Source organism: Ursus americanus, chromosome 1, assembly GCF_024610735.1.
Source record: "Ursus americanus isolate L20-20 chromosome 1, mUrsAme1.1.p, whole genome shotgun sequence".
In the NCBI taxonomy this organism is placed as follows: domain Eukaryota; kingdom Metazoa; phylum Chordata; class Mammalia; order Carnivora; family Ursidae; genus Ursus; species Ursus americanus.
In genome coordinates, this window is record NC_142127.1 from 49,148,328 (window position 1) to 49,164,595 (window position 16,268).

Consider the following 16,268-nt stretch of genomic DNA (forward strand, 5'->3'; position numbering starts at 1 on the left):
GTAGGTGAATGGATAAGCAAACTGTGATACATCCAGGCAATGGAATATTATTCAGCACTAAAAAGAAATGAGCTATCAAACCATAAAACACAGAGGTGCCTGGGTGGTTGAGTCAGTGGGGTGTCCGACTCTTGATTTCAGTTCAGGGTCGTGAGAATGAGCCCTGCATAGGGTTCTGTGCTAGGCGGAGCCTGCTTAAGATTCTCTCTCTCCCTCTCCGTCTGCCTTCCCCCCACCCCACGCGCTCACACACACTCTCTCTCTAAAAAAAGAACCCAAACAAATAAACACCAAAAAAAAAAAAACAAAACCTCATGAAAGACACTGAGGTGGGGAGCCTGGGTGGCTCAGTTAGTTAAGGGTCTGCCTTAGGCTCAGATCATGATCCCAGGGTCCCGGGATAGAGTCCCATATTGGGCTCTCTGCTGGGCAGGGAGCCTGCTTCTCCCTCTCCCTCTGACTGCTGCTCCCGCTGCTTGTGCATGCTCTCTCTCTCTGTCAAATAAATAAAATCTTAAAAAAAAAAAAAAAGACCCTGGGGAACTCTGAGTGCATATTATTAAAGGAAGCCAGTCTGGAAAGGCTGAATACTGTGTGATTCCAACTCTATGACATTCTGGGAATGGCAAAACTGTGGAGATAGTAAGAAAAGATCAGTGTTGCCAGGGCTTAGGTGGGATGGGAGGATGAATAATCAGAATATAGGGGACTTTTAGGGCAGTGAAATTATGCTGTATGATACTATAATGATGGATTCATGCCATTAATTTGTCCAAAGCTATACAATGTACAACCAAAAGTAAACACCAAGGTAAACTATGGACTTTAGGTCATAATGATGTGTCAGTGTAGATTCATCAATTGTAACAGAAGTACCACTCTGGTGGGGGATATTGATAGTGGGGGAGGTAATGCATGTGTGGGGACAGGGAGAATACAGGAATTCTCTGTACTTGGTGCTCAATGTTGCTGTGAACTTGAAACTGCTCTAAAAAAGAAAGCCTATTAAAAGAAAGGGGGCAGAGGGAGGAGAAGTATTCTGATGACAGATGTTTTAGGTTTGAATCACCTTGGAAAATAAAACTGCAGGTCAACGAAATTGATAATTCAGGCTCTCTGACCTGGTCTGAAGCAGTCTATTTTCTTTCTTTCTTTTTTTAAATTTGACTCTCAGAAAATTACCAGAAAAGTATAATCCCAGGAAAATTTAGAAATTAGTATTGTTGCAACCTTGGCAGGTGTAAGAACAAGTATAGAGATAATTTTTAAAAATGAATTGGGGGCACCTGCCTGGCTCAGTCGTTAGAGCCTGCGACTCTTGATCTCAGGATCATGAGTTCGAGTGCTGCATGGAGTATAGAGGTTACTTAAATAATTAAAACTTAAAAATAAAAAAATAAAAATAAATCTTTTAAAAAGCAAAAATAAAATAAAAATGAATTGAACTCATGGTGTTGCTGTTTTAAAATTATAAATATGTTTGTTTAAAACATTTGAAATATCCTAAATAATCCTTTATATTAAATTTGTAATTAAATTTTAAATCATTGAAGAGAATCAATGTTTAAATGCTTACAGAAAACTGATTTTCTAGTTTTGTTTATTAGCTATGTAAGCTTAGGACATGAATGACAGGAGTGGAGACTGCTCCCCTCCACACTTCAAAGCCCATGAGACCTCAAGAAGCCCCAAAATAAGTACAGATAAAAATCCCTAAAAATGCAGATACTCCTGGAATAATGTAATCAACTTTGAGAAATTTAAGGGAATAATTAAAATATGAGTTGAAGGTAAAGCTATAAGGATATTGATCATAGTGTTATTAAGTGTAGCAAAAGTGGAAACAATTTAAATGTTCAAAAATGAGGCATTTGATATTGATAAATATCCAGAAGTTTGCAGCTCATCCTCCTAGAGAGGCTGTGAAAAATTAGCTGCTGTTCACAGAATGGTGCAGCCCCTCTGCAGGGCAACTTGGCAGTGTCGACCAAAACTACAAAGGCATTTTGACTCAGCAATCCCACTCCTAGGAATTTATCTTAGCAATACACCTGTAATTGTAGGAAATGACATATGTATAAGTTTATTCTTTGCCCCTCTGCATGTAATAGAAAAAGATGAGAAATAACCTTCCATAGAGGACACTGGTTAAATAAACTATGGTTCATTCACACAATTGTATGTTTTGTGGCTGGAGGAGAGAATGAGGATGCCCTTGCAGTACTAATAATGGGGAGGCTCTAGAAATATATTAGGTAAAAAAAAAAAAAAGAGATGCAGAGCAGTGTAAACAGTGTGTTCTCTTTTGTGTAAGAAAGCAGGGGAAATAAGAATGTATATTTGCATTTGGTTTTATTTGCATAAGAAAACACTGGAAGGAGACACAAAAAACTAATAAAAAGAGTTACTTATAAGGAAAGGGGGGTAGGACAGGAATGAGACTTCTTAGTGTTTATCTTTGCTATACTGTTTTTGATTTTTCAATTGCATGAACGTATTTCTTATTCAAAAAACTGAATTAAAACTAAAAGAATTGCTAACTAAATTACAATGTGTTTGTATGACTGCATACTGGATAATGATTAAAACTGATGTTGTAGGTGTTTAAATACATAGAGAAATAGTCAAAATACAGAATGGGTAAGAAAAACAGGTTATAAGAAAGTAATATATGATCCTATAATTTGAGGAATTATATTTGCCTCTTTAGGAACGCTTTCTAAAAGAATAACTGTAGTGTCCCTTTTTAAGTCTATTTGTTGAAGTCCTAACCCCAGTACCTCAGAATGTGACTGTATGTGGAGACAAAGTCTTTAAAGAGGTAACTAAGTTAAAATGGGGTCATTAGAGTGGGCCCTAATCCAATATGACTGATGTCCTGATAAGAAGACAACATTTGGACACAGACATGTACAAAAGGAAGCCTATGTGAAGACACAGACAAGATGGCCATCTATAAGCCAAGGAGAGAGGCCTCAGAAGAAACCACTGCTGCCTACATACACCTTGATCTTGGACTTCTTCCAGAATTACGAGAAAATAGATTTCTGTTTTTTAAGATCCCTGGCCTGGGGGACTTTGTTACAGCAGCCCTAGCACACTAATACACCACGAGCCACATTCTCAAGACTTTCAGGCGCTTGTAGCCATCGGTGGTATATGACAATGCCTGTGTCATGCCTTCTACTAGCTAATTAGGTAAGTCAAAATATGCTGTCAGGCCCTAATTTGCATTTTTTTCCATTTTCTTTGTACTAAAAAGTCCTATTACTGTTCTTCTGAATTTGAATGTCACTCCACTGCCATGATCAGTGAACCACCTGATTATTCTTAGATGAATGAAGCTGTGCTGGACTGTGGTGACCAGGGTGCATATTTATAGTGCCCTCCCGATGGTCAATATTGTTTCCTCTCTGCCGAAGCGTCCTAGCTGGGCTGCTCCACTCCATCTCTCCTCTCGCCACCGCCCAGGCCTCATTATGACTGCCGTTTTTCCAGCTTTAACACCAGTTCTCCCAGAGACCACACCTAGGCCAGTATGTGCGACAGGCAAGTATTTCAATCCCAGAAATAATCAGAAGCATCTCCATAATGAGCACATCTAATGCACTGAGCACCTCATCCAGAAAGACAATTCCCCTGTACAAGAACCAAGCAAAGCAAAGCTTATATTGGAATCATCTAGGGACTAAACTACGATGCTTTACACGGAAGAACTTGCTGCCTCATTAAGTTGGGGCAAGGTTAATTCACTGACGGTGCCATGAAACGTAAAGAGGGAAGCTAGGAAGTGCTCACAGGAAATAGTTTTTCTGACTTACCAGCAGGAGAAAGGAAGCTGCATGTGAACCCAAATGCCTCCCGGAGGCTGTTGAGTAACTTCTCCCAGCAGATAGATGCAGCCCGGCCTAGCAGGGAGAGCACTTATGACCAGCGATGCCAAAGGCACTTCTAGAGACGGTCTATCTCGTAAGATCTTTGTGGCGACCTCCTTTGGGCACATGAAAACCTTACTTCTGGTTGATTTCTCTACTTCCTGCCCCATGTTACATTCTTAGAAACCAAAAAGTGCTCGAAGACAGATGTTCAACAATTCAGAGAATTCAAATCTTGCACAACTGCTAGCACCTGTCACACAGTACATACGGCCACCAAACGTTTCATGCAACAGAAATTTAAAGCGTTGTTTTATTGCTTACCTGGCTCGCCTTGTGTAACAGATTTTGGTTGTAGGAAGCCTTTTGGTTTTCACCACAAATTATTTCAAACTATTTGTCATGGTAAATTCACTTCCTCTTCCTTTTTTTGCACAGTTAAACTCATTTAAGATGCCACAGTGTGGTTACCCCGTATTTTAACACATCAGAAATATGACATATAAACATACTTAGTTGATGTGCACACCAAAGTTTAATTTTTCAATACTGTTTTCTGATGGGTGAAACAAAGGCAAAAGAAATATTAAATTTCCTTACTACTTACAGCCCAAAGACAAGTCCTTGAAACAGAGTGACGTTCCTCTGGGAGCTCAGCTGCTTGGATGCTGACACTTTGCTAAAGGCAAAAGGCAATCTTAGCCTGACCCCCAAGGATCCTATGAGTCTATTTTAAAAATATAGAAATTCCTCTGGAAACTTCCTTTATCCCTACGCCCCAAGATATGTTAGCATTTATCCTCCAAGCTTTGGCCCACCGATATACATCTGAAGGGCCTCATGACTGAGTTTTTACTAAACAGTAATACATGACATTTTCCTAACAAGAGCTAGCCCCCTCAGGGTCCTGGAAACCTTGTTTCCAAAATACCTTGGAGGCTTGTGCTGTCCCTAACCCCCTCCCAACTGGAAAGTATATAATCACCGCCCCTCAAAACCCCAGTGCAGCTCTTCCTGCCCATGAGTCCTGTCCTGTGCTTTAATAAAACTACCTTTTTGCACCAAAGACATCTCAAGAATTCTTTCTTGGCTGTCAGCTCCAAACCCCAACTTTCTACATCATTTTCCACTGACCACTCTCAGTCCAGTGTGCTACATCACGAATGTATCCGGTTGATATAGGAGTTAAATGGATCCTCCTTTCCCTTTTCCTGTCTGTTTAAAGCCTGTCTAACAAGCCTTGCCAGTTTGGAACTCCAGAAATTGATTGGCATCTGCGTAAGTTCAGCTTGGCCAGAGGTTGTGTTTTATCACACAAAACATTTCTGGTTCCCTCCCTGCAAACTCCACTCCTCCTAATACTGTCTTCTTGCCACTTGAACCTAACATTCCCAAATTTCCTGAGATCTCTTGGGTTATTATCTTTAAATATTGTAAGAAGTCCTGACGTTTGATTTTATCATATCTTTCTTGCCTGGGTAAATTAATATGTTCCCTCCAGCGAATAAGAGACATCCTGTTAGACTTCTTTTATCAACATCAGTGCGGTCTAAGGGAGAAGGATTCAGAACCAGGAGATAGAAGATTTCAGTTCCAGCACCAGTTCTTTTTATAACTGGTTACGTGACCTTGGAAAAGCAATTTAAGTCCTCTGTTCTTCTAACACGTAGTTTCCCAACTGTAATAAATATTATAAATCCATTCTCTCCTCATCACTTTTATCATCAAAGAACATTTATCACATTCCTACTTGGTGATGGCATCTTGCAGGGTGAGTCAGGTAGTCAAGGCCCCCATTAGTCAGGGGTCTAAAGGCAGAGCATTCCAGCTTCACATGTGGCTTTGTTCAGATGAGGCTCCTATGAGCATCTGTTCACAAAGTTTTACTGCTTTGGGGGAATAAGAGAAAAATACAGAATAAAAACCTTTTTTTAAATAGCCAAATTTATTTAATATTTTTAAAAATCTATCCTTTATCTTAAGATTATACCTAATATTTTATTTTGGTATAAAAAATATAACTTCTTTTATGAAATTGTGGACATAGTTGATGCTACTTTCTTTTCTTTCCTTTTCTCTTTTCTTTTCTTTTCTTTTTTCTTTTCTTTTCTTTTTTTTAAAGTAGGCCCAGCATGGAGTTCAATGCGGGGCTTGAACTCATGACACTGAGATCAAGACCTGAGCTGATATCAAGAGTCAGATGCTTAACCGACTAAGCTACCCTGGTGCCCCAGTAGATGCTACTCTCTAAAATTGTATTCACCAAAATAAAAAAATTTTCCTTTAAAAAAAATGTTTATCTCCAGAAATGTTGCTAATAGTTGAATTCCAAGTCCAAGCTCTGGACTGAGCCACATCTCTCTTGAGAAAGGGTTTGCATCCCACCTCTAGCAGCCAACATTCCCTTCCAGACTCTGTGGTGTAGTTTTAGAACATTCTAAGCTGGTGGTCGCTGGGCAGATTGAGGCCTACTGTCTGTACTACCTTGTAGTGTCCATGCAATGTGGGTAAGTCCTTTAACCCTTTGCATCTCAGGCTCCTCATCTGTAAAATGGAGTCAAGAGAAGTGTTGGGGAGGGGAAATTTTCCTCTTTCTTCTCTTAGTTCTTTTGGCTGGTTGAGTAATTAAGATGACATAAAACTGATCAAGAGGAATAAAACAAATTTAATTACATACTTACCAAGAATCCACATAAACATGTGAGATTCCAAGAGAGTCAAAATAAGGTAAATAAGTCATCTTGAACTAAGGAGAAGTGGATAGAGGTCTGAGACTTCAAACGGAAGGAAGACAATTCACAGGAAGATGAAAAAGAGTAAATGTTTGCTAAACAAATGTTTACTGGACTATACAGGAGCAAGAGGACACAGAAAAGAATTTAAACAAACAGATTTTGCTAAATTCCTCTCTGTCCAGCTCATATTATTCTGTAGTTATAACACAGTCTGTCCAGCGCATATTATACTGTAGTTACACACAGTCTGGAAGCACGTCCTCTCTCTAAATTCTTCTAGGCATTTAGGGAAAGGTCAAAGTTTCTTCCTGAGCCTTCTGTTTCTTAAATATAATCAGCCTAAAATGAGCCATATGCCAAAGACATATTTTGGGGTGGTAAATTTTACTTCCCTACAGTGGTCACCTTTTATCCTAATGAATGACAAAGACTTTCTCCTTCACCTAACCATACTCTGGCTCCTCTAAACTCTCAAGGCCCTGACCTTGGGCTCTGTCTTTGAGCCATTAGTCCAGTTTTAGTAAGAATCTTTTTGGATCAGTTTAGCTGAAAATCTCCCATCCCTAATATCTGATCAAATTCTTCATCCACCTCCCTCAATATCTTATCACTTGGCCTGCCTTCAGCAAGAATCCTATTCAGTCAGTCTAGCAAGAATCCCATTAGCCTTAATTTTCCATATCTTTGGCTATAAATCTCCACTTGTCCTTGTATTCAGAGTTGAGCCAGATTTTTCTTCCCTGCTATAAAGCCCATTGTAGTAGTCTCCTTCAGTAAAATCTTACTATTAACAAGTGTTATGAATAATTTTTTAAAAAGACTTATTTATTTGAGACAGAGAAAGAGTGCATGCAGTAGGGAGGGGCAGAGGGAGAGAGAGTCTTAAGCAGACTCCACACTGAGTCCAGAGCCCAGCGTGGGGCTCCATCTCAGGACTCTGAGATCACTACCTGAGTCGAAACCAAGAGTCAGCTGCTCTACTGACTGGGCCACCAGATGCCCCAATAATTCCTTTTTTAACATGGGCATGACATGTGCGTACACATAGCTCTCCGTGCCCCCTTCCCTGGACACTAGTTGCAGTATACATCTTCACCCCTTTCACTCTCCTTTGATAAGGCACATCTGGATGCCAGGTGAGTTAAATTAATGCTGCTTTGACAATGGTTCTCAAACTGGAGTGGACCTCAGAATAACCTCCAGCACTTGTGGATCACAGGTTGCCAAGTCCCACCTAGAGCCTCTGATTCAGTAGGTCTGGGGTATGACTTGAAAGTTTGCATTTCTCTTAAATGCAAATGATGCAAATGTTGCTGCTGGTGGTCCTGGAACCACACGTTAAGAACTATGGTAGGAGAAGAACTTTGAATCTGCTAGAATATTGTAATCAACCAATCAGTCAGCCAATCATTCACAAACTGCACTCATTTGTAATAAATCACTTTCTACATTTTGGTTTAACTGCTGAGTTAGCAACCTCTCAAGGGTCTTCCAGCTAAAAAATTCTATGATGTTTAAGTGAAGCAAGACAATGAGTTCAACAATTGAAGCCTGGCTCCCACTGCAGTCATATCCTCTTTCAATTTTTTCTGATATCTCCTCCATCCCACCTGCCTGAAGACTCTAACACTCAGTGTCATAGGGACCAGGGACAACACACTGTGGTTTAGTTTCCTGCATGAATACAGAACAGAGTACTCTCCTATAAGTCCTGGCAGTTCTGATGAGAATCCTTTATTCACCTCAGGCATCTAAGGAGATCAAATCTACATTCTGACTTTTCTGGGGCTGAAGGGAGGTCATTCTAGCCCTAACAAATGCTGCAATTTGTTTTTAAGAATGTCCAAGACAGTGATGCATTGCCTTCAGGTCATTTTAAGTTGAAATCCAAAAGGAAACAAAGAGAATTAAAAAATATATATATATAGATATATATATATATATCTATATATATATATATAGGCTTTCCTAATAGTGATTTATTTTCTGTGGAAACATTTCAATCAATTGTTCTTCAGAGGTTGATTGTCCAAGGAAAGAAGAAATGCTTCTCTGGAGGTTTTGGAAGTCTACTGGCTTTATGGGTCTGCAAGAAGCCAGGAAAGGCAACTTAGCAATATACGGAGTGAGAAGTACACTGGGCAGCTGCCCCTACATCGGTGCAGTTAGAAGGAGGCTCTGATAGGGATGCCTGGTGGCTCAGTCAGTTAAATTTCCAAATCTTGATCTCTGCTCAGATCTTGATCTCACAGTCATAAGTTCAAGCCTGGCATTGCGCTCCATGCTGGATGTGGAGCCTACTTTAAAAAAAAAAAAAAAAAAAGGAGGCTTTGATAGGTACATTCACACAGTAGAACGCTATTCCCTTAGGCTTTTTTACAACATAGCCCACCACCACACCTTTCTAATGGGAACTGATTATAAGAATAGTCAATTCGGGACCTGCCCGGATTAGTCAGTAGAGCATGTGACTCTTGATCTCAGGGTTGTAAGTTCAAGCCCCACACTGGGTGTAGAGATTACTTAAAAATAAAATCTTTAAATGGGCACCTGGGTGGCTTAGTTGGTTAAGCATCTGACTCTTGGTTTCAGCTCAGGTCATGATATCAGGGTCATGGGATCACCCTGTGTTGGGCTCCATGCTTAAGATTCTCTCTCCCTCTGCCCCTGTCCCTCCTCCCCACATTCTCTCTCTCTCTCAAATAAAATAAAACAGGGTTTAAAAAAATAAGAATAGTCAATTAATGGTTACTTATTTTTAATTTAAAATGCTGACATGGCATGTATCAAGGTGCTCAATGTGGCCGGCATTATTATAAGGACTTTCCTCATATTAATTCATTTAATCCTTATAAATAGTCCCATAAGTACTATTATTATCTCCATTTTCCAGACAAAGCAACTAAGGCACAAAGAATTATTAATTTGCCCAAGGTCATACCAGTTAGTAAGAGGTAAAGATAGAATTAAAACCAACTCTGGTCTTAGAGTTGCATTCTATGTTGCATTTTTTTTAAAACAGAGAACAACAACTTTCTAGATTAATTAAATCCATAATTCAAATGTTTTACTGAACCATTCAACAATCAGAATCTGTTATGGGTTGAATTGTGCCCCTCCTCGAAAAGATATGTTGAAGTCTTAACCCCCAGTATTATAGAATGTGATCTTCTTTAGAAATAGGGTCCTTGCAAGTGTAATTAGTTACTTCCTACTGAAATAGAGTAGGCCCTTAATCCAATATGACCAGTGTCCTTCTAAGAAGGCCATGTGAAGACAGAGACACATAGAGATGACACTAAGTGACTACAAAGGTAGATACTGAGGTTAGCCAGCTGCAAGACAAGGAATTCCAAAGACTGCCAGCAAATCATCAGAAACTAGGAAGAGGCGGGGCGCCTGGGTGGAGCAGTCGTTAAGCGTCTGCCTTCGGCTCAGGGCGTGGTCCCAGAGTCCTGGGATCGAGCCCCGCATCAGGCTCCTCCGCTATGAGCCTGCTTCTTCCTCTCCCACTCCCCCTGCTTATGTTCCCTCTCTCACTGGCTGTCTCTCTCTCTGTCGAATAAATAAATAAAATCTTTAAAAAAAAAAAAAAAAGAAACTAGGAAGAGGCAAGAAAGGATTCTCCTACTGAGTTCAGAGGGAATGTGGCCCTGCCCCAACACCTTGATTTTAGACATCTAACCTCCAGAACTATGGAGACAATAAACGTTTATTATTTTAAGCCACCCAGTTTGTGGTTACCTTGTTATGGCAGTCCTAGGAAACTAATGCAGAACAGATAACATTTTTTTTCTCCAGTTTCTTCACCTCTCCCTACTTTCAACAGGAATGCCCTAAAATAGCAGATCCACTTGGTAGGACAAAAGGCAAATATCTGAGTTGTTCATTCATTCCGAGACTGCCTGGCACGATTCCCAGCACATCGTAGGTGCTTAATAAATGTTTGTTGACTGGATGGATTCTTCTAACATGTACTAAAGGACCACTCCTTGGCCTGATTATCTAGAAATGGCACAAGTCCTAAAAATCAAGAATAAGCAGTTAGTTACATTCCTCCTTTCAAATTCACAGATGACTTGATAAAAATTAGCCACCACAGTGTCTTCCAACTATCCCTAACACAAGTAAAAATGACTGTTAAAATTTTGTTTCTGGGTCCTCTTGTTCCATTGATCTGTGTATTTTTGAGTAATGCTTCACCTTTTTTCCATTTTCTTGCCCTCCTCTGGTGGAGGTGCTAATGAATGGAGAAAGGTATGAAAAGCAGACAGCAGGAGGGAGAAGTACAACTCCAAACCTAATCATGAGGGCTTGGATAATTGAGAGAACACCACTGTCAAACTGTAGAAAAAGCCTTCTGAACACATTTTAGCCATCAGTATTTAACGAAGTCTCATAAAGTTACTTTTAAAAAGGTTTGCCCAAAGACAAAGAATGAAATGATTTTTCTGAAAGTAAATTTATTAAAGATGTTGAGTGAAAAGAACAAAAGTATATGTAATATAGTCTTATTTTTATAAAAGAATGACAAAAATCCCCGTGTATATATGTGTGTATAAAACTGTTTATGTATATACTGGGATATAGTTGTTTCTAGGCATCGTCAATGGATAAAGCTGAGTTTTCTGTTATTAGTTTTAAGAAATAAAGCGTCCTAATTTATAAACTTGTAAGATACTCACCCACTCACTCATTCTCCCCTTCCCCAGTAGTCTCCCATGAGTGCTTATGGATTTCCATTGGTTAAGTCCCACATACTAGAGCCCCAAGGAAATAAATGGCATGGTCATTTATGGAAAATGTTACATGCAGTGAGAATAAGAAATCAGCTTTTGTTGTTATAGGCCATTGAAATCTGGGGTCATTTGTTGCAACCATAGAATCTAACCTAACCTGTTACAGTAATTACACACAAGGCACTGGGCTAGGTACAAAGAGTCATTTTATTTTATTTCTCAATTTTGTTTTATTGTTTGAGAGAGAGAGAGAGAGAGAGAGAGCATGCACACAAGTGTGGAGGCAGAGGGAGAGTAGAGAGAGAGTTGTTTTTTTTTTAAGATTTTGTTTATTTACTTGAGAGAGAGCATGAATGAGAGAGAGAGCACAGAGGGAGAGAGAGAAACAGACTCCTTGCTGAACAGAGAGTCTAATGCGGGGCTCGATCCCAGGACCCTGAGATCATGATCCGAGCCGAAGGCAGATACTTAACTGACTGAGCCACCCAGGCACCCCCAGAGAGAGAATTTTAAGCAGGCTCCATGCCCAGCACAGAGCCTGACGCGGAGCTCGATCTCACAACCCTGAGATCATGACCTGAGCCAAAATCAAGAGTCAGACACTTAATCAACTGAGCCATCCAGGTGCCCCCAAATAGTCATTTTAATAGAAGTGGCAAGAAGTATTAGGAAATTAAAATAGTGTTTGCTTTCACATAAATCGGTAAGCCATCAACAGAGCAGAAGACCTATTAGAAATTTAAAACTGGCCAAATTTTCTAAAAGGCATCTGGTACTCAATTCTGATATAATAAGGGCCAGTCTCTCTATAACACAGGTTAAAAGCCCAAGAGAAACAGAGTAACAAGGGTATGTTTTCCATATAAAAATCACTGCACTCGAATATGAGGACTCCATGTCACTGTACAGATTTATGAAGAAAACAGAATTCTTAATAGAGCCTCGGGCATCTGCTCCTATCATGGAGGGAAAGCACTCCCAGAAGCAAGTAGACAACATTTGCCTAGAACCTGCTATTATTACACTCTGTGCATATGGTAGCTAAAAACTCATTAGTTCTATAATTCTGGCTGAAGTCGGCAAGCCACCTCCAGAAATATTTCATACAAGCAAAGTGACAGATGGCAATTTCCTTTGCTATAGGATGAGCCCGTTAGGGTAGTGGTCACATACAAGTCATCTAGATAAGAGTGAAACTACTCTTAAGTAATTTATCTGCAACTTCTCATAAGTCAATCTTCATAAAACCAGCCTCATTTTCGTCATCCAAGAATACGTTATTGGTCAGACTTACATAATTTCTTTCAAGTAGAATTAGAAAATATATTTCAGTGGACACTGTGAGGTAGATATATAATTATTTGTAGCAGCAAAAAACCAGAGGGTAGCCATATTGTTCTATTTTTCCTCCACAGCTGCAGTTCCTTCTGTAAGGGGTGTTTGTTTGTTTTCCTCTCCAACATACCATCCCCATCCTCCTTCTTTTAGTAAAAATGTACTATGCAATACTATACAATACAGTACAATAAGACTTTTGAGGCTCCCTACCAGCCCTCCATGTGCTTCAGGTAGAGCTGACCCCCACTCCCATGCCCACGCCCTACGTGATGAATATATAACCCAAACCTGTTCAGTCACAATACTGTATCTCCTGCCCTTACGATTTATTCAGAGATGGACATGTGACCCAGCTTGGGCCAATGAGAGTCTTATTCCAGTTTTGTGCTGGCACTGTTAAGAAAGACCTATTCCAGGGGCGCCTGGGTGGTGCAGTCGTTAAAAGTGTCTGCCTTTGCCTCAGGGCGTGATCCCAGCGTACCGGGATCGAGTCCCACATCGGGCTCCTCCGCTGTGAGCCTGCTTCTTCCTCTCCCACTCCCCCTGCTGTGTTCCCTTTCTCGCTGGCTGTCTCTGTCACATAAATAAATAAAATCTTTAAAAAAAAAAAAAAAGAAAGAAAGAAAGACCTATTCCAAGACCTATTCCCAGGTCTCCTGGGTGGCCCAGTCAATTAAGCATGGGACTTAAAATTCTGGCTCAGGTCTTGTTTTCATGGGTCATGAGATCAAGCCCCATGTGAGCCTCTGTGCTCAGCGGGGAGACTGCTTGTGATTCTCTCTCTCCCTCTGCCCCTCTCTCCCTTCCCACTCTCTCTCTCTCTTTCTCTCAAATAAATAAATCTTTAAAAAAAGAAAGAAAGAAAGAAAATAAAGAGATATTCTCTTTCCAATGGATAGGATGCAAGCCTAAGTTGTTTTTGGAATCTTTGCTGCCACTTCAGGAGAGCCTATCAGACAATGCAGACATGCAGAGGAAAGCAAAATCAAGAGAATCCTGGCTTCATGTTTTGTGTACATGGGTCCAAATAATCTTAAAGCTACCATGCCCTACACTTTTTCATTTACATGAGTCAGTAAATTTCCTTTTTTGCTTTAAGCCAGTTGGATTTTTTTTTCATTTGCAACCATAAGAGTTCTGACTAATGCACTCACTATCATAGGACATTTTGTGTTTAGTTCAAGTCACCAACTTAAACTCACCCTTCCCTCTCAGTGCCATCCTTTTGAGAAACTGTGGTGTCCTATTCTATGGGAGGACAGGACCACTTGGTTGATACTGATAGGCTACTGGAGTTTAATTCTAAGGAAAAGTGGATTGGTGGATGGAGGTCTCTAGTCTCTTTCCCAGGAAGTCCCTTCTTTGAGAGAAAGGATGCCAATGACCCTAATATTTGCATAAATAAGTTGGGGGGCAGCATTCAAAGGATTCCTTTCACAATGATGAAACTCTGCTCCTGGATCTGTTACTTTCTCTACCTAAGAACACAGACACCTCTAAAAACATTTTCTAAAACTGTACCTCACCAGGCATCATCTGCCATCTTGGATCAGAGGCATGATGAGTTAGCTAGTAGAAGAAGTTGTCTGATGAGCCAGACAGCGAGAGGCTTTCTGACTTTGCATAAAACTCCCTGTTCTACTGTGCACAAGGCCTTGGTGTTGTTGCCTTCCCTTAGGTTCTGCCCAGGTTAGGGAAGTGCCACCTCCATTTAGTAGTTCATGTTGCAGGTCAAGTTTGTGTTCCAGGAAAATGCAACTTAACAGTTGCATACTTAAAGGCTAATAAAGGGTGATTATTTTTATAACAATTTTATAACAATTAATAAGAAAAATTAATATACACTTCCAGAAGCTCACCATCTAACTCTTTATCCATTAACTGCTATAAAACACATTAGCACTTCATTAGCATAAATAATAGAGAAATAATAAAAGACTGTGTAATCATTCTTAAAAGTGTTGGTGCTGGGCTTGATGCAATAATTCTTTAATTGTTCTATGGAGCACACCAAAATCAAGGACTATAAACACTTTTTGGTCAAATGGCTGGAATTAGGCAAAAGAGAAATGGAGCAGAGGACTGACTTTATTCTCCACTATCAAGTCTGCATGTGTATCTGGAGCCAAAAGCAGCCAGGAGACATGAAGGAACATTTTATCATAGGCTTGACAGGCCTCTCCTTCCTACTTATATAGCATTTATACACACTTTTAAATTATGAGGTATTTGAACTGTATAGAAAAATACAGTGGTTGGTGCGTTGAGCTCTGAGGCTCTGACAGCTGGCTGCATCCCTTCCCTGCCACCGCCGCCATGTTGTGGACCTTCAAGGAGGACCACTCGCTGGAAGACAGATGCATGGAATCTGCAAAGATCTGAGCAAAATATCCCAACTGTGTCCCAGTGGTTGTGGAAAAAGCCTCAGGCTCTCAGATTGTTGACACTGACAAACAGAAGTGTCTGGCTCGATCTGACATCACTGTGGCTCGGTTCACGTGGATCATCAGGAAAAGGATGCAGCTTCCTTCTGAAAAGGCAATCTTCCTGTTGGTGGATAAGACAGTCCCACAGTCCAGCCTACCTACGGGACAGCTTTATAAGAAAGAAAAAGATGAAGACGGATTTTTGTAGGAGGCCTACAGTGGAGAGAACACTTCTGGCTTCTGACAGCCAATGCTGGGCTAGGTTCACCATTGTGGCTTGTGTGTCTTGTAAATAGCCAGCCATTTTCAGTTACCAGATATCTTCACATAGACCTATTTGTGCATTTGTAACTGGATTTATTTCTTAATATATTGGAAGGTTTTATTTCCTTAGATTAGTAAATTATCACACAGAGTTTTAAGTTTTTCTTTTCATGCACTGTCCTCAGGGCTGTACTCCAGGGAACTTGTTCCTCTGAAGATCATGTTTAATGAAGATATTTCCATATTAAAGTGAGGTAGTGATGTAGGAAAGACGTTAGGGTTCAAAGCCAACGGCCAAGAAAGAATTCTTAAGACGTCTTTGGTGCAAAAAGGTGGTTTTATTAAAGCACAAGGACAGAACCCATGGGCACAAAGGGCTGCACCAGGGTCATGAGGAGTGGCCCATTATATACTTTCAAGTTGGGAGGGGCTTAGGGATAGCGTAAGTCTCTAATGAATTTTGGAAACAAGATAGGACCTTAAGGGGGTTCGCCATTATTGGGAAAGGGTCACTTATTACCGTCTAATAAAACCTTAGTCATGAGACCCTTCAGATGTATATTGGTGGGCCATATGCTTGGGGGATGATTGCCAACACATATCTTGGGGGGTTTAGAGATAAAGGAAGTTTTGAAAGGAATTTTTATATGTTAAAGTAGACTTACAGGATCCTAGGGGTTGGGCTAAGGTTGCCTTTTGCCCTTAGCAAAGTATTAACATCGAGGCAGCTGAGTCCTTAGAGGAATGTCACTCTGCCTGTTTCAAGGGCTTGTCAGTGGGTTGTAGGTAGTAAGAAAATTTAATAATTTCTCTTCTGCCTTTGTTTCCCACATCAGGTAGGTGGGGTATTAAAGTGAAAGGGAGGGAGATGATGCCATTCCTCTGGATTAA

The 16,268-nt window shown here is 40.3% G+C and overlaps 1 pseudogene; it reads left to right on the forward strand.

The window, feature by feature from the left end:
* Nucleotides 1-15,003: 15,003 nt before the first annotated feature.
* On the forward strand, nucleotides 15,004-15,357 carry LOC123782917 (gamma-aminobutyric acid receptor-associated protein-like 2 pseudogene; annotated as a pseudogene).
* The last annotated feature ends 911 nt before the right edge of the window (nucleotides 15,358-16,268 follow it).